The 19029-nt window shown below is 35.3% G+C and overlaps 1 protein-coding gene across 1 annotated transcript in view; it reads left to right on the top strand.

The window, feature by feature from the left end:
• CRPPA (CDP-L-ribitol pyrophosphorylase A) overlaps nt 1-19029 on the top strand; it is a 670733-nt gene that overhangs the window by 594769 nt on the left and 56935 nt on the right. The window contains exon 34 of the mRNA XM_045052438.1: nt 4123-4207. The gene's annotated coding sequence lies outside the window, so the exon portion shown is untranslated. The remainder of the gene's footprint in view (nt 1-4122; nt 4208-19029) is intronic.

The raw sequence follows: 19029 nt of genomic DNA, 5'->3' as shown, positions 1-19029 counted from the left end.
TGTATTTCTGAAGAAAGGGATAGTATTTTCTTCTGTTCACAACTGTATCCTAAGTGCCTATGCTCGAGATAAGAGATGAAGAACATTCCAGAATCAAGTACCTTTTCTGACTTGTCCCTAAAACACATCTTCACCCCTCCCCTTCCCACAATTTATCAACACTTACTTAGATTGTAAAACTTAGGATGCTGCTTTGTGCCAAAGATAGCAGAAGTTATGTTTCTCTGTCAAGAGCAACTTAAGGTCTTCTTTTTAATGATTTGTTTCTTAATTTATTCATTCACTTGCTGAAGTAGTTTTATTTTGGAAGAAAATATTCCATGCAGCTCTCATTTTTTAGTTTCATAAATGAAAAGATCCATTTACAAAAAGTGGGGACTGAGATAAAAGGCTCTAAAAATGCATTTCCCCTCAAGCAGATGAACTAGTACAATGTGCCGTGGAATGGACGTTTCCTGTCCTACATCCACAGAAGCATGGGAATGCAAGTTCATGATTGCGTGTTGGGGCCTCAGATTCAGAGTTCAGCCCTTGTAAGAGCTGTGCTAAGAGGTTTCTGCACTGTCTACCACCTCCAATTTGGAAACCCATTTGACTTTTTCCATTAGTGTTTTTCTTCTTTTTGAAGTGTTGTAATTCAGCCTCAGTGTGTGGTCTGGCTTCATTCTCACAAGAGCAGAGACTGGAAGACTTGAGCCAAACTGTGGTGGGCCAATGATACAAATTGCCTCTATTTTCCGTTTTAACAACAATTGTTTTTACTTTAACAACTCTGAGGCTGGAACTTTCTTGGGCGGCAGGGAGGAGGAGAGTGGAATTTTGAATATCCATGAATAAAAAAATAAATAAAAATAAAGGATAAGTCTATGTCAAGTGGCCCACAAGAAGAAAAATGATTATATATCACTAATAGTATTTATATTTTATATAAGTATATACAATACATATATTATATTTTGAATTAAAAAAATGCTTCTATGTGATTTGTCAGGAGTCACCAAATTGGTACATGCTCTGATTTTGCCACCACAAACCAACTTACTCTGTTTCATAGTGTATTATACTTCCTGTAGGATTCTAATTTGGGCTTGAATCCATGTGTTTCCATAAGTCAGCCACTCTTGAACCTGAACCAGCTCCTAACCTCACTTTTTGAATAAGTTAATGGGGGATATGTCCACATTTAATATCCAGTGCTGTATTCATTGCCTTTCTGGTTACCCATAATTGGATGATTACAGAAGGGAAATCTATTGTAGAGTGCGCAGTGCGATGCACCTCTCACTATGTTGAAATTTATGTTCATAATGTAAATTATGTAATAAATTATATGGTAAATGCAGGAACAAACATGTGGCTCTGAACTGAAATTCAACATGACACTCTCAAATAAATGTTGAAATGTTAGACAAACCATTTGTTTTTACTACCTCAACTTTTAAAGTCTGCTAAATGGGATAATGATTCCTGTCTCCACCTATATTGAAGAATTAAAGAGTTATTGTCTATAATGTGATTCTAAAGTCATCTGGCTCCCAGATGCACTGCTTTTTATAATAAAATCAGACATAGATAATCAACTTTATTCATTACTTACTATATAGCTCAATATTCAACTCAGGCTGAATTGAGAAGTTTTAAAATACTATCACTTCTCCGATCATTTTGTAAGAACGATTTGCCCACAACTCACATTCACCCCATTTTTATTAATTGTAACCACAAATTCTGTGGTTGTATCTTCTTCTCACATAGTTGATATATTTCTTTGTCCCTCAGGATCTGAAACTATGTTTTCAATTCAGTCTGAACCTATTACTTTGGATTAGACTCTTTTTCAATCAATGTTGTCAGTGTTTACTCCACTTGTTCATTTCTGTATATATTTACTCAGTTCATATTTATTGACCACATTATATTTGCAAGGTATAGAGATAATACAAAAAATAAGAAACTCAAAGTTCCTGCCTTCAAGTAGTTTACATTTGGGGTTGGACTAGGTTAAGTTACAGAGAAAAACAAAAGAAAATATTGCATAGGGCATGTTAGGATGAATAATGATTTCTCGAAGAAGGTAACATTTGAGGAAAGATTTAAAATATGTAAAAAGTTAGGCATTCTGTTATGCGCAGAGGGAAGAGGAAGGATGAAGGCTGAGAAGGTGCAGAGAAGGTGGGGAATGCCAGAAAATTAGGCAAGGGCAAGGTTCCACAGGGGTCGTGGTCCATAATAAGTTCTTCCAATTTTATGTAGAGAGTGTGATACCATGAAAGCATTTGAGTACAGGAAACATTCATGGTATTAGTTTCTAATACTATAATGGCCTGTTTCTTTGAAAGAACCAGGAAAAAAATCAGTAAGTATATACTGAAGGTTTTCTTTGTGCAGGACATTAGGCTCAAATTGTGAGTAAATAAATAACACAATTAGAAGCCTGGCCTTCAGAATCTGACAGTGTATTAGAGCAGATAGATCACAAACAGATAAGAAGATAGGGATAGTAGAATTGGATGAAGGTGATTAAAAGGCACAAACTTCCAGAGTGCCTGGGTGGATCAGTCCGTTAAGTGTCCGACTTCAGCTCAGGTCATGAACTCAGGGTTCACGATTTTGAGCATTGCTCTTGGCTCTGTGCTGACAGCTCACAGCCTGGAGCCTGCTTCAGATTCTCTCTCTGTCTCTCTGTCTCTGTCTCTGTCTCTCTCTCTGCCCATCCCCCACTTGTGCTCTGTCTCTCTCTCTCAAAAATAAATAAAAATATTTTTTAAGGCACAAATTTCCAGTTATCAGGACTAGGGATGTAATATATATATAGTCATATATATATATACATATATATGTGTGTGTGTGTGTGTGTATAGTTTTGTTTCTTGGAATTTTTTTGCACTTGTATGAAGTGGTAGGTATAAAATAAATTTATTGTGATAGTCATTTCACATTATATGTAAGTCAAATCATTATGCTGTACACTCTAAATTTATACAGTGCTGTATGTCAAGTATATCTTAATAAAACTGGCAAACATACTTGTACATCAGGAGACTGCACATGACAAATTAGTGGGATGGCCTTCTTCTCCTTAAAGAGCTGATTCTTCCTTGGTAAAACAGCAGTCACAGGTAAGGCAAATGGATGACAACAGAAGATTACTCCACACTATGTGCAAAGTATTTGAAAATAGGCATATCAAGGAGGGCTAGAATAGTAAGATGATGTTGGTTGGAGAAAGAAGGCTTGAATGGGGACTTGAACAACTAGCAGACATCAAAGAGAGAGGAAGAAAAAGAAGATACAACAGAATATAATATATAGGACTCATGGGACATTAAGGATTTTGCACAAGTGAGATAGGAGAGAGGAATGGACAGGCCAAAATTTTGCCTTCCAAGCCAAGCAGAAATTTTTAAATTTATTGATGAAGATACTGTCAGAAATTGTTCAGGGGAGTAATGAAAACTATATGTGAGGAAGACTAGAGTGAAAGGGATATAAAGGGAGGTCCAATAAAATGAAAGAAAGTTTGAAGTAATGTAACCCAATCTTTATATTTTACATATGTAAAAACAGGAGCCCAAGAAGTGAACTTATTTTTTCAGGTTTTTATGGCCTGTGAGGATCAAGGAAGGGGAGAGAGAGAGATGTGAGTAGGTGGCTGAAACCCAAGACAGGACACCCTTATACAGCTTAGTTTGGAGTGATGGCAGTACAATCACCAAAAGGTTTTAATGGATGTATAATAAAATATATAAAGGACATTTATAATTTGCATAAAGATATTTTTACTTTTTATTGAAATATAATGTGCGTAAAGTATACACACTTGAAATGCAGAGTTTAATACATTTTTGCACAGGGAACATAGTTTTATGCAACTAAAAAACAGATGAAAAAATAGAACATATAGAAGATATAGAACATTCAAAAGCCTCTCTACTAACAGTCGACCAGTTAAAATGCCCTCAGATATTAACCAATATCCTCTTTTATCAACTAGATTCACTTTGCCAGTTTTAAACTTTAAACAAATGAAGTTATAAAATATAGGTATTCTTTTTTTATTGCTTTTGTTTATTTAATTTTAAATTCCGGTGTGGTTAACATACAATGTTACATTTGTTTCAGGTGTACAACATAGTGATTCAACACTTCCACACAACAGCCGTTGCTCATCACAAGTGCACTTCCTCACCCCCATCACCAAATACAGGTATTCTTTCATGTCTGGTTTCTTTGAATCATCCAACAGGGAGGTTCACCTAGTTGTTAAATACAGCAGTAGAGTTCTTCTTTATTATTTCTGTATATCATCACATCGTACAGATGTACAAATATTATTGATGGAGTTTTGTTTCCTGTTTTCTATTGTGACTAATACTGCTGTGAATATTCTCACACCTGCTTTTAGTGTACAATGATATGTGTTTCCCTTGATTACATAGCTAGAAGTGGAATTGCTGGGTTATAAGGTATGCATGCACAAAGCTTTATAGATACTGTCAGTTTACCAAAATAGTTATAAAAATGTATATTCCCACTAAGTGGTTTATAAGGGTTCTGCATCTCTCAAGGTCATTTAAAAAAAAAGTTGAGAGTTTAACTGAAATTGTATTGAAGCTATAGATAAATTTAGAGAGAATTGGCATTTTAAGAATACGGAATACTCCAATCTCTGGCCATAGTGTTGTTTTTTTTTTCCATTTATTAAGGTTTTCTTTGATTTCTTTTGTAACAATTTATAGATTACTGTGTTGAGGTATTACAGTTTTCATTATATTTATTCCTAGGTATTATTTATTCCTAGGTATTATTGATTTTTCTTTCAACTTTTATTTTCTGAATGTCTATAGCTAGTATATAAATGTAATTCATCCATATAGAACGTAAATTCAACAATATTGCAAAAATTTAATTATAATTGTTTATCGGTATACTTCTTAGATTTGTGTGTTTTCCATCCTTATATTTATGCTTCATTCTGAATTATTTTCTACTAATCTATAATCTAATCACTGATACTGTCTTCTGCAATTCTTAAGTTGCCATTTAACCCATCTTTTAATACTCAATTTCAATTATCTAAGCTTTATATTTGATTTCCCTTTTAAATACTGTTGCTGTTTGGTGAGGTTTTTCAAATTGTAATCCATTTTACTAAATATATTAATCTCCATTATTTAAGAATCTATATGTCTTTTCTTTGTTCTGGTTACTTGATTGCTGTTTTGGACATATTTTGTAAGTTTTGGAAAATACGTAGAAAAAAAGTATAAAGGCTTTAGACATCTTCCTTCAGAGAAGATTTAGTGTGTTTGTTTTTCCAATCCAATTTGAGTATAGGCAAATCACTTCCATCTAGGCAAAACTGGTCTATTTTTAGTTGGTTCTTACTCCTTGTATGCAACCCTTGCAGGAATCTCAATGTAAAAAAGTCTTAAGTGTTTAAATGGGATCGTTCTTATTTGGGGGAGCTGAACGCTGCTTTTTGTCTCTCCAGCATCAGGAGATTTTCACAATCTCAGCTAAACTAGTTAGCTTCTGAGCAGGATCTCAGAGTTTCTCTGTAACAGCATCAGTGAGTCCTTGGGGTAGAAATTATATGTAGACTGTCAGAGTCACTTTCCTAAAGTCCCTTGTTATGGGTTTCTTCAAATTACACCTCTTCTAATAATGCTAAGTCCAATTGTTTTGTCTTCCAAGAGTTTCTAGGCTGCTGTTTTGTGATCATTTTCTATGTTCAGGGCTAGGAATTGGCAGTCAAGGTGAAAATGTAGAGACAAATGGAGGGTTCATTTTAATGCATTAGCTTTCTTTTCAGGAATTTGGTTCCTCGATTTCTGGTTGCCTTAGTTATTGGAAAATAATTTTAAACAGTTCTTTTTTTAGTTTGTTTCATTTCACTCAGCTTTAATAGTTGATCTCTGAGAGACGTTTTGTCTAATACACTTACTGAATCACAGCAAGAATCTCTGAGTTATAAATACAGTTTCAAATATGTAAAATGATATTTAAGAAAAAAAACAGGAGAATCCTTTTTTCCATTATTGTACTATTTTAGGTTTGGGACTTTTGGGGTTCTGTTTGTTTTGCATATTTATTATAACTTTGCAATCCCAGTACATGACATTTAAGAAACTTTATAACCGGACTCTTGAACAACTTCTCCAATACCATCTTCTGTCTTATCTCTTAAACCAGGCTGAACTTCTCAAGGCTTCAAAAATATTTCATGCATTTTCTCATATCTACATTTTTGCTTGCAATTTTTATATTCCCAGAACTAAGCTTCTCAACTGATAAATCTGGAATATTTGCATGCAGCTAGTGGATTAAAGGTGTGGTAAGATATAGATCCTTTCAGCTCACAGCGTGGCTGGTCAGAGTCAGGACTGGCCAGAGCACTCAGGGAAGTTGCCTCCAACTGAGAATTACTTCCTCATTTCCCACAGTGTGCTGTAAAAATAGTATATGTGCTATGAAATGAACAAATTTGGAAGCAGTGGCCAAGAATATTTCCCTCCACTCTCTTCCACATTCCTATACACAATTAATTTTCATTCCATGAAAGGTTTTGCTCACTTTTAAGACCTTGCACAATTGTAATCTCCTTTCCACTCACTTTATTCATTTCTATAACAACATAATGTTGTAATTTTGTGGCTTTTGATATTGTACCAAATATATGGGTTTTGAAGTTAGAAAAACTAAATTTGAATCCTACATGAGGTCTTGCGGTCATTGGTAAGTTTTCTTGGAGTGTCAGTTGTCACATCTGTAAAATGAGGGAAATACTACCTACCTCGTTATTTTAAAAATACTTTTTGAATGCATATTTTATGCTAACCACTGAGTTAGTCATTAGATTAAGAGAATTTTTGTGAATGTGTATAGCAATAGCATAGGAAACATCTTTTAATCCCTTAATTTGAAATTTTACTTTACATAATTTTAAGATCAGTAAATTAGATGGGCAGCAGTTGGCAAAGGACTAGCACCAATTCACTGAGGTTCCAAATTTTAGAGCCTGAGTAAATATGCAAATTGTACCTTGTATCAGTTGGTCCCTTAAATTCTTATCGTTCTATAGATGAATTCTAAACAGTCTTCTTTGGAAGTCTGCTTGAAAGACTTCTCTTACTTGTGAGATTCATTAATCTGAGTAGAGAATCATACAAATTATATGGATATTGGGTTTGCTTCCTAACTCATGGCATCTTCCTTACAGAGGCTCATTTTTTGAATGCAATTGGTTATCAAGAATGCAGACCCTAAGCCAGTCAAACCTGGGTTTAATTCCTGTCTCTCCCATTTACTAGGTGTTCATCTCATGTAAATAGTGCATTCATTGATTAAATAGCCAGTCTAGGCTCCAGCTTCCTCATCTGTAGAGACTGAAGTAATAATTGCATACGATTTGTAGGAATTTTGTGAGGATAGGAGGGGATTCTACATGTAAAACTATTATGGCATAGTGGTGCCTGGGTGGCTCAGTCAGTTAAGCAGCCAACTCTTGATTTCGGCTCAGGTCATGATTTCAGGGTTCATGGGATCAAGCCCAGCACCAGGCTCTGCACTGTCAGTGCAGCTTGGGACTCTCTCTCTCTCTCTCTGCCTCTATTTTTCTCTAAACAAACAAACAAACAAACAAACATTTAAAACAAACAAACAAGAAAACAAACAAAAAACTATTCTGGCATGGCACACAATAAGTGCTTAATAGCCACTGGCTATTGTTATTTTCCCAGCCTTAGGCTCTCTTCCAAGAGTCTCAGTGCATTGGCCAAAGAGCGATTTAATCTATTTCCTTCTTCCACCACCATTTTCCAGAGCCCTCAATCCCAGGTGAGAGTGTTGGAAAAAGTTTTAATTCTGAAATGTATTTGGGCAGGCCAGTTATTCCACATAAATCAAGCACCCCCTTGAGGTTCCCCATTTTTTAAAAGCATGGGAATGTGGGCTGTCTTGGCTTCACTGCTTTTGTCCGGTGTGTAGGATGTCCTGGCAGTCCATCCACTTGAGCCTGAAATTTGGCCTTGGGGCTGGGTTCTGTTCACTTCCTCCTAAGTGGGCTTTCAGGCCAGGAAAATGTTGTAATAGAGTTTCTTCTATCCAAAAAATCCCTAGAGATTCCTCCTCTTGGACTTGAGGGTAGACATTCAAATACTGCCTTCCTTGGATGTTTTTTAGTTTAGCCAAGGATTAAGTTTTTCAAATTGTCTGCCTTAATAAATATGTCCAACCATTCTATTCACTCTATATTTGAACCCAAGGTCAAGGGCTGTTTATATTTAAACCCTTTCCAGAAACTCATATTCTTTTCCTTTGTGACCTTTTAACCATCTGCTGTGTGTGTATGTGTGTGTATATGTGTGTCTATGCGTGTGTGTGTGTGTGTGTGTGTGTGTGTGTTAGGCTCTTGATTGCTGACTTTTCCTTTTATACATTTAATCTTCTCTTATTTTCTATTTTAATGTATGTACTAGAGCACAATGAGGTATTTTTAAAATATATGTATATACTAACATGAGAGGCAGAAAAAAATACTTTGGAACAACAAAAAAAATATGCAGGAAATGGACATGGAAAATACCCATTTTAAGTTTGGTGGGTAAAAGCACAAGCACATTAGGGATAGAAAAAGTGCTTCCAGAGGACAGCCCTAGTTAAAAAGAGAGAGAGAGAGGGAGACCCCATGGCCCTGATTCTGATTCACAGTCTTTTATTTTAGGCTGTGATCCTGAGCCAACGTGTTGAAACCCATTCGTCATGGAGTACAAATCTTTATACCGACATGTAGGCAATGACACAAATGATCTCACTGTCTTCCAAAAGGTAATCTATACAAAGCACCATGGCTTATCAGCCCTTCACTTATCTGTACACAGGATTTGTTATTTTCTCATTGAAAACACAGAGAAAAGTGAGGGCTATACAAACAATTACCCCAGGTACACAGAGATGGTCTTGGAAGTTATAGCTACTTTATCTAGAAGAGTTCAAAAAAGCCTTAAACCTAATGACTACAAAGGAGAATGTTTCTGTCTTTAGCTAAGTGAGGCATGCATTTCTTATGGGAAAAGAAAAATTCCATCTATATAATCCAGGGTTGTTTTTCCTTCTCCTGTTTATAGGGAATATTCTAATATACTATTTCAATCACCTTTAAAGATGCTGATTCTAAAGTATAATGCAGTGAGAACTGAATTATCTAAAGAATAGTCAGCACCTTTTAGAATAAGGCCTTTGAAGAGTCATGGATACACATCCACATCATCTTAGACGATGAAGTTGGCAAGTTTCACTCTTCCTTCCTCTGTCTGTGCCTCCATACACCTTTCCAGTCACATCTTACAAGAGATATACCATATATTACATTCTTAAAGAACATGTGAGAATGATTAGTTCATTAAATGATCCATGTCTAGGGGCAGTGGAAGATCAAAATACATCTGCCAAAATCTTTCGATCCAGCTTTGCCTACTGTCCTTATCTTACCCTTCTTCTTTTTCTTCTTCCTCTAATGTGTATAAAGAAAGGCCTGGTTTGTCCCTTTGCAAGGTTACTGGATCCTTTTAAAGTGTTCTTATGTGAGATTTTATATTCCCCAAAGTTTGACATTTCCTGAATTTTCATTAATTCTGATGGCTGGGAAATTATCACCTAGTGAAATTTACAAAATCAAAGTAGCCATGGGCCTCTCTTAAATACCAGCTTTAAAATGCTTATGGAGACTGGCAAGCTAATTGCCTTTTCTAGATGTTCTTGCTTACAGAACAGTTGCAAGGTAATTCTGGGAAGATTTCCAGGAGAACTTGATCCAGTAATCAGATTATTCAGAGATCCATAATGATATCATCAGCCTCGAGTACAGAGGCACTTTCTTGGAATGATTGCAGTGGAAAAGAGATTCAAAACTGACAATAAATATTTTCATAATTTTCAATAACAGTATCATGAACATTATGTTGGCTAGTGAATGGTGTTTCGTTGTTTTCAATATTTTGACTAATAAAATTTATGAATGCCTCATTTAAACATTGTATAAGCTCTATTAGTATTGGAATATTTTTGTTAACCACAACTTTGAAAGATAACATTGTTTTGTTTTTTCCTTCAAGCTAAGCCAGCTTGGTGCTGAGTGAAATCTATTGTGTATCATGACTTTGTCAATGCAAATCGAAGGCTATTCCTAGAACAATAGTATACAATGTTTAATCACTACTTATGGTACCCTATATTTTTCTATTGAATAGGCTTGGGTTCATTTCTTTCAATGAAAGTTTGGTTTCTAGACTATGTTGTTGCCAAGGTATTCCATAGGAACCAGAAAGAGCTTCTCCAGAGAGTTCTAAGTAATTATTATACCACATTGACAAAAGATTCATATTGTCAGTTATTAGAATTATAGAGGAAACTTAAGCAGAAAAGTCAAACTTAAGTCCTCTGAGGAAAGAATCTGAAAGCAAAGAAGATCTAAATAAAATTCAGGCATAGAAAGTATACAGAAAGATGTTCCTGTGGTTATATGGGGCTTGTGAAAACTAGGGTGAGACAAAGAACTGAGAGCTAGAAAAAGTCCTGTTACAGGTATGTCTCCTGGTTCAACAAGCCTGGGTGTGTCTTTAAAATGATCTCATTGACCAGGTCAGACAAGAGGCCCTTAAAGACAGGTTTTCCTAGTTTATGCCTTCTCTGAGATATCTCTCTTACCAAAGAGCCTGGAAGCTGTAATCATAAAACCAAACTATGACATCAGTTGTTTTCAAGTAACTAAAGACGTTAATGCAATTTTTATAGTGCAAAGGCTCTCAAAAGTTAGCACAGGCTAATGTTTCCTATTAAAAGCCATAATTGATCTCTGAAATTAATAAATATGTAATCTGGAAGTATTTTGTATCTTTTGAAATATATACAACAAATTATTTTACTGGACTTCCTATTTTACATATTCTGGTGATCAAAGAGAACAGAAAGAAAATATTTCCTTGAAATCAGAATTTTAAGAACCATGAACACCTACGTATCTTCTCACCTTTTTAAAACTAGAGTGGGAGTCTTAGTTTTTCTAATTCCTTTTTGTCAATTCATGCCCCAGTGAAATTTAACAATTAATTATTGAATGATTAATGCCCTCAGCATTCTGATCATAGGTATATTATCAAAAATAACAACAGCCATGGTTTCCATTAGGGGTACAAGGTTTTGTTAGAAAATACAAACATAAGTTCAGTATATAGCAGTACAAAACCATACACCAAACAGGGTCAAAGAAGCATATATGGTACAATATTTCTACAGGTAATACTAGGAAAATTTTGCAGAACACTTGAGTTACCAGAGGATAGCAGAGAGAAAAAAAGCCAGATTTTAAAAGGAATAATTAAAAAATTCAGTTTAGTAAACTTGACAGCAATCACTGAACTCATTCTTGTACAGATTGTTAAATAATTTTTTGGTTACTAAAAAAAAAGTTTTAATTGCAAAAGCATTGGCAAGAGTTTATTTAAAAAGTAATGTGGGGCACCTGGGTGGCTCATTCAGTTCAGCCTCCGACTTCAGCTCAGGTCATGATCTTGCGGTTTGTGGGTTTGAGCCCCACATCAGACACTGTGCTGACAGCTCCAAGCCTGAGTCCTGCTTCGATTGTGTGTGTGTGTGTGTGTGTGTGTGTGTGTGTGTGTGTGTGTGTCTGCCCCTCATCCTCTCTCTCTCTCTCTCTCTCTCCCTCTGTCTCTCTCTCAAAAATAAATAAACTTAACAAAATTTAAAAAAAAAGTAATGGAACATCTCTACTCTCTGCTCAATGAGGAGTGAGTAGCTTTGAGCAGAAGCAGACAAATATTGATAGTTGTAACTTGAATTTGTGCTTCACAAGTACCAGGCTCTATGCTTAACACATTGCCTACAACACTCTTAGACTTTCTCATCACAAGTCTATGAAGTAGGAAATCTGTTATATACATTTTACATATGAAGAAACTGAGGCCAAGAGTGAGTAATAACTTGCTTGTAGTCAAGTGTCACAGAAGTAGTAAAGTTGGCCTTAACATGATAATATGACTCATATACCTGTAATCTAACTTCTAAATTATAACCTATAAAAATAATGTTTGATAGATGTCTCCTCCTAACTATAACAAAGTAGATTGCATGACAGTAATACTGCTGCTTAGGTTAACTACAGAAAAAAAAATTAAACTGCAAAACACAAAAACCAAAACAGCCAATTGGAGGGATAGGAGAACAGTCAAGGAGACCTGGGAGAGAAGAAAAATGAATTAAAATATGTCATACATTTGCCACTGATATTTTTTCCTTGGGACATTTGATAACTCAAAGAAATTAGCATAAGGCTTAGCAAAAAATATCAGGTTAAAGGTTTTAGAAAGCAAACTGGGTTCAAGAGATAAAAAGTTGGAATTCAAGACCACCAAGACAGCAAAAATTTGAGATTCTAATATCCCAGTGAATAAAGGCAATCACAGAGAAATGAGACCAACATTCTCTGTACAATTTCCCCTTAAGGGATTTCCTAATTCCTAAGCTACTCTTGTGTGGGCCAGATTTAATAGAAAAAAAAATTGGAAAACATCTGATAAGGAGTTAAAAAGTGAAACACATTTTATCAGTATTATGTTACAGCAAAGGAAAAAAAATGGAATTTAGTCTTCACCAAAGATAAAGGGCCCTCATAAAGACCTAGGTTTATTTATTTTTTAAAGATTATTTATTTATTTTGAGGGAGAGAAACTGTAAGAGAAGGGCAGAGAGAAGGGGAGAGAGAAAGAATCCCAAGCAGGCTCTCTACTCTGAACAGCACAGCCTGATGTGGGGTTCAGACTCATGAACCATGAGATCATGACCTGAGCCAAAACCAAGAGTCAGATGCTTAACCAACTAAGCCACCCAGGGACCCTGAACTTTACTAGGTTTAAAAGCACACCAGAAATAAGCCAGCCTTCAAAAGCATATATAAACAAAATGAATATAAACAAAAATGATTTCAATTTTTAATTGAAACAACTTAACCCACCCATATTTTAATTTATTTTTAGATAAAAATTAAATCTCTGATAAAAAAGAAAGACTCTATAAATTTTTATATAAAGGGTTTAGCATACAATAAAAAAATTACGAGACATGCCAGAAGATATAACCAAATGATTGAAAATCAGGAGAAAAAGCTCCCAGATTATAGAAACAGACACATAGATGACTCAGCTATAGGACTTTCCAGATAAGAATATTAAAAGAATTATCACTATATTCAAGAAATTCAATGGGGATTTCACTATAGAAGGGAGTCTATAAAATAGAAACTAATGGAAATTCTATAACTAAATAAATGCAATGATTGAAATTAGTAATTAAATATTTTTAACTCTGAGCAAGATATATGCAATAAAAACCACATCTCATGATGGGATTAGAAAATGTAAAGATTATTTTAAAAGCATCCAGGAAAAATGACTCCATTACTTGTATAGGTGCAATTGTAGACTGAGCATCAACTTTCCACCAAAGGATAATGGAATGACATCTTTAGAGTTCTAACAGAAGCAGTAGCAAGTTACAACTCTATAATCAGCAAAAGTAAGCTTCACAAATTAAGAAAATGTACATATACTTTTCATCCCAAGAAAAATGCTTTGGGAAGAAATTATCATTAAAATTCATATTAAATGGGATTTTTCTGGCTGACAGAAAATGACTTATGATTGAACATAGTAACGCAAGCAGGAATGAAAAACAGTAGAAAGATTATTTCTTCCAAGTGGTGCCTTGGAGGCAGTAGGCTGCTGTAGGATGAAGCTGAATATCTCTTCTGAGCTACTGGCTGCCAGAAATTCATTGAAGTGGATTATGAACATAAACTTCATACCTTCCTTGAGAAGTGTGTGGCCACAGAAATTGCTGCTGCTGATCTGGGTGAAGAATGGAAGGGTTATATGGTGTGAATCAGTGGTGATGGTGACAAACAAGGCTTCCCAAGAAGCAAGTTGTCTTACCCATGGCCGTGTCCACCTGTTGTTGAGTAAGAGGATGCATGATGTAGACGAAGGAGGACTGGAGAAAGAAAGCATCTCTCTGTTCGGGGTTGCATTGTGTATGCCAATCTCAGGGTTCTCAACTTGGTCATTTTAAAATAAAGGGGAGAAGGATATTCTTTGACTCATTGATACTACTGTGCATCATCACCAGGGGCCCAAAAGGGCTAGCAGAATCCACAAACTTTTCGATCTTTCTAAAGAAGATGATATCTGACACTATGTTGTAAAAAAGCACCTGAACAAAGAAGGTAAGAAACCCGGAACGAAAACGCTCAAGGTTCACTTTCTTGTTATTCCACATATCTCCCAACATATACATCAAGAAGTTTGCTCTGGAGAAATAGCATATTAAGAAAAATAAAGAAAAGGCTGCAGAATATGCTGAGCTTTTGGCCAGGAGAATGAAGGAGGCCAAAGAAAAACTCCAGGAACAGATTGCCAAAAGATGGGGGCTGTTCTCTCTGAGAGTTTCTACCTCTATGTCTGAGTCCAGTTAAAAATGAAATTTTCTAAGAGTAACAAATAAATAATATCAGATATGAAAAATAAAAACAATAGAAACATGAAACATAAGAGTAAATATAAGTAGATGTTGATCCTTTTAAAAGCAATAGTAACAATACTTTATAAGGTATAAAATATATGTAGACTTAAAATAAGTTACCAAAACAAACAAACTGAAAGATGGAGATAGTGCAATGGAGTTAAAATAAATAAGATCTTTGGATTTCTGGAAAGTGGTAAATTTACTAATTTGAAATACAGTCTAATAAATCAAAGATGAATCTTGTAATCTCTAGGGTAAAAACAAAAAATAATTAAGGGATACATAACAAACTAAGAGAAGGAAAATAAAATAATAAAACATATAGGTTAAAAAATAAGAGGGAAGAATGATATTATTAGGAAAACATAAAACATATAATAAAATGCTGAATTAATATACAAATAGAGCAGTAAAACTTGAAATGTAACAAATTAACGAATTCATCTAGTTAGAATATAAAATTGTTGGACTGGATAAAAAATTAAATGGGGCACCTGGGTGACTCAGTTGAGTGTTGGACTTTGGCTCAGGTCATGATCTCACAGTTTGTGAGTTGAGCCCCATGTCGGGCCCTGTGCTGACAGAGTGAGCCTACTTTGTATTCTGTGTCTCCCTCTCTCTGTATCCCTCCCCCACTTGTGCTCTGTCTCTCTATCTCTCTCAAAAACAAATAAAAATTTAAAAAATTGTAATATCAATCAATCAATAAAAGTCAACTATAAGCTATAAAAGTCACAGCCCTTGAATGTTTAAAAGTAAAAATGTTGGACACGTGCCCTGAACACTCTAAACACAAAGAAGGCGATATTGTTATATTGATATCTGAGAAAACAGATTTTATTTTTTTTATTAAAACATTTTTAATGTTTATTTCTGAGACAGAGAAAGACAGAGCATGCGTGGGGAGGGGCAAAGAGAGAGGCAGACCCAGAATCCAAAGCAGGCTCCAGATTCTGAGCTGTCAGCATCCGACGCAGGGCTCCAACTCACAAACCGTGAGATCATGACCTGAGCTGAAGTTGGTCGCTCAACTGACTGAGCCACCCAGGTACCCCTGAGAAAACAGATTTTAAAGCAGGAGGTATTTCTAGACACAGGGAGAGGCATTTCATAATGATGAAGTTATCAATCCAATAGGAAAATATGACAATTCTAAATTCTTCTGCACTATCAATTTTAGTACTGACCTCAGAAACTGATAGGAAAAAAAATAGTCAAATTATCTTAAAGATGAAGGTGATTAAGAATATGACTATTAATTCACATTAGCAAGAATTTAAATTTTAGAGCATACGCAAGCTTTCATAATAGAAACTTTTCAAGTGTGACATGAATGAGCTTCTCTCTGAGTATGGCTTTCTCTCCGTTCCTCGACTTCCATATCAGATCCATCAGAATCCTATTGCTGTTACCTTCAAAATATAACTAGCAACCATTTCCTCACCATAGTGCCTGTTACCACCCTGGTCTGAGCCACCACCGACAGAGCTCTGAACAAACCTTCCTGCTTCTATTCTTTCTCTTTTACAGTTTAGTTGTGGAATGGTAGTGATTCCCTATCTCACTGAAATTATAACATGGAATCCTTACAGTGGCTTACATAAGGCCTTTCTCTATTTGCCCAGAGCAATTAGGTCCCTTCTGCTTTGCTCCATTTTCAATGGCCTCATTGATATTCTTCCAACACCCCAGGCACACTGTCAACTTGAAGTCATTTTTCCAGTCTTTCTGCCTAGATTTCCCTATACCATACACACATTTAGATTTCTCAATAAAATTAGTAGTCTTGATAAAGACTACTGTAGTAAATTTTGTCATCAGCATCCATTTCCTCTCCCTAGTGTAAGGTTAGACTTGGCCATCTGACTTGTTCTGGCCAATGAGAAAGGCCAAGGGAGAAGGAAGCTTTGGTAGATCATGCTTTGCTATGTTCTGTCTTTCAATCAATATTATTACTAAGAAAGTACTATCCTTGCTCCATTAATCTTTGTATAGGAAAAAAGATGACGGTCATAAACAAGGGCTGCTGCCACCCATTATTGGTTGTTGACATGTATAGTGAGTGAAACAAAAATATCTGTCGCTGTAAATCACTGAGATTTGGAATTATTACCACAGCATAATCTATATTATCTACATTCACCAACCTCTTCAACTCTGCAAATGACCCACTCCTTTTCTTGTCTCCTCTGTTGTTATGACCTTGATCTACTTGATTCTCTATTCCATAATAGTTATCACTTCTCATCTTTTTGGAAATCATCTCCAAGTGTTGCTTGTGCTTCTATACACCTTGGTGGGTATACCAAGAATGAAAAGTCCTGATAGCTCCTTAACTGGGACATTCATCAGTTGTGTTGATAGAGAAGAGAGAAGTCTCTCTCTTGAGAGAGAAGTTAATGTCTCTCTCTCAGACAAAGACAAGACTTGCTTACTGCTTGTTATGAAATATCCCATTTTGATGTGAGGTTGTGATGCAACTCTACTGTGTGCACAGCATCCATCTGGTCCCATCGGCATAATTCCCATGCCAAATATGCTAATGTTCTTGCTGTGCCTGCTATGCTGTGCATAAAAGAGTACCTTGTCTCTGACCCAGGAATCTCAGGTCTTCAGCCAGCAACCATGAACCAGTAACAGGATATCTATCTAATTAACTTGCAAATAGGTAAAATCCTAGATTATACATTCACATTATATTATTGACTTAATTATTATGTTTATCACTTATTTATCTCTTCCCATTAAAATGTAATTTCCTTGAAAGTGCAGATAATTATCTTTTGTCCAGCCAATAGATTCGTCTTGAGACACAGTAAAACAATAAGTATTTCTTGATTAAATGAATGAACAATGAACAAACTTTATCACAAAATAGTAACCACCTAAAATTACATGTATTTCAGCTTTCATACTGGGAGTTGGAAGCTATATTAGATAATTTATATGTTCCCTTATATAGTTAAGATTATATAATTCTATGAATGTTGAAAGCAACCAATACTATAAGAAATTATAAAAAGGAGAGTTAAAATATAAGGTATGTATGAGAAAATCTGAGAGATTCTGCTTCCAAATAATTTAGAGACATGATAGTATGATTTTCCCCCGTAAGTTAATATATAGAAAAGGGCAAGTTGGATACAATTTATCAGGATATGCTGTGTGTTTGCTCATGTCTGTGTGTGCCCTGAAGGAATTGTAAGAATGGTTGAGACTAAAACAAAATAATCTCTGCATCCAAATTGATATATTTGGTAGGTGGTGATAAGTTTGAAAAAGGCATATAATTTCTTCCAGTTGAAAATGGGTTCTTTTGACACTTGAAATGGAGATATGAAAATTCATTTTTACCTTGGTGAATGGTTGGCCATGAAGCAAGATTGTTGCACATATTTTATCTCAGGGGAGTAGGTGGGCTTGACATCTGGAAGTAAGAGGTTAGAGCTCATCACTTGGGTAGAGTGGGAGGAAATGAAAACTCAGAGGTGGGTCAGAACATCTTTAAGAAGGAGGAGGATTTTGGCAAGTGACTAGATAAAGTTCCAGATGGATTGGCTAGTAGGTAAAGTACTGCGGAATAATGGACTGTGTAAGGGAGGAAGTTCAGTTCAGTAACTCATTGTGTGGAGTCACATTATGTAAAATGAAAAAAATTCTAAAAGCTTTTCTTTTTCTGTGTCAAAGGAAGTGTACAGGATAGGAAGGAACACATCTTATTTCCTGAAGTTCTTTCTAATTACCTAGAAAGCCATGTTTATGTTTCCTAAAACACTGTAGTAAGGATCAAACTTTCTTTAGTACATAAGCCAGGTAAAACCTTTGATGTCAAACCAACCGTTTCAGACATTAAAGTTTGACAAGCTCCAGCTCTCTGAAAAGAGTAAGAAAGTATAAATTAGTTTCCTTTATTGCTTCTCATGAATAATTAACTCTGTTAATATTCTTCTAATCCTAAATTTTTAGAAAGAGCAAAAAGAACGCAATCATTTACTTGGAATCAACATATTCCAAATTTCCCCAGAAACTGTGGCCTGGAAAATACAGAAAGGAAAAAAAAAAAAAGACAGTAGAGGGAAAATGATATGTTCTGATTTCTTGCAATAATAATCTTATAGTCATGACAGGTCATGATCTTCCTATAATACTCAAAAAAAGAAAAAGAAAAGAATTTTAGGTTACGGTGCACAGATGACAGCAACAGATAATTGGTAATGTCAATAAAGAGATGTTAGATGTCTGACTAATAAAATACTTCTGGCTTGCTTCCTGAGTAAATCCTTTTAAAGAGAAGAAAAACTATTTTAAATGGATAATCAATCTCAACAGCACTGGAAAATGAAAACAATGCTTGTCTGGCCCAACACACAAAAGCAGGCTGTGCAGGCTATGACTCGCAAGGTACTATGCATATATACAGCAATCCTCCACTGG

The sequence above is a fragment of the Felis catus genome, chromosome A2, assembly GCF_018350175.1.
Source record: "Felis catus isolate Fca126 chromosome A2, F.catus_Fca126_mat1.0, whole genome shotgun sequence".
In the NCBI taxonomy this organism is placed as follows: domain Eukaryota; kingdom Metazoa; phylum Chordata; class Mammalia; order Carnivora; family Felidae; genus Felis; species Felis catus.
Note: the sequence above shows the minus strand (reverse complement) of the source record. Positions and strands in the feature narration are given on the sequence as shown.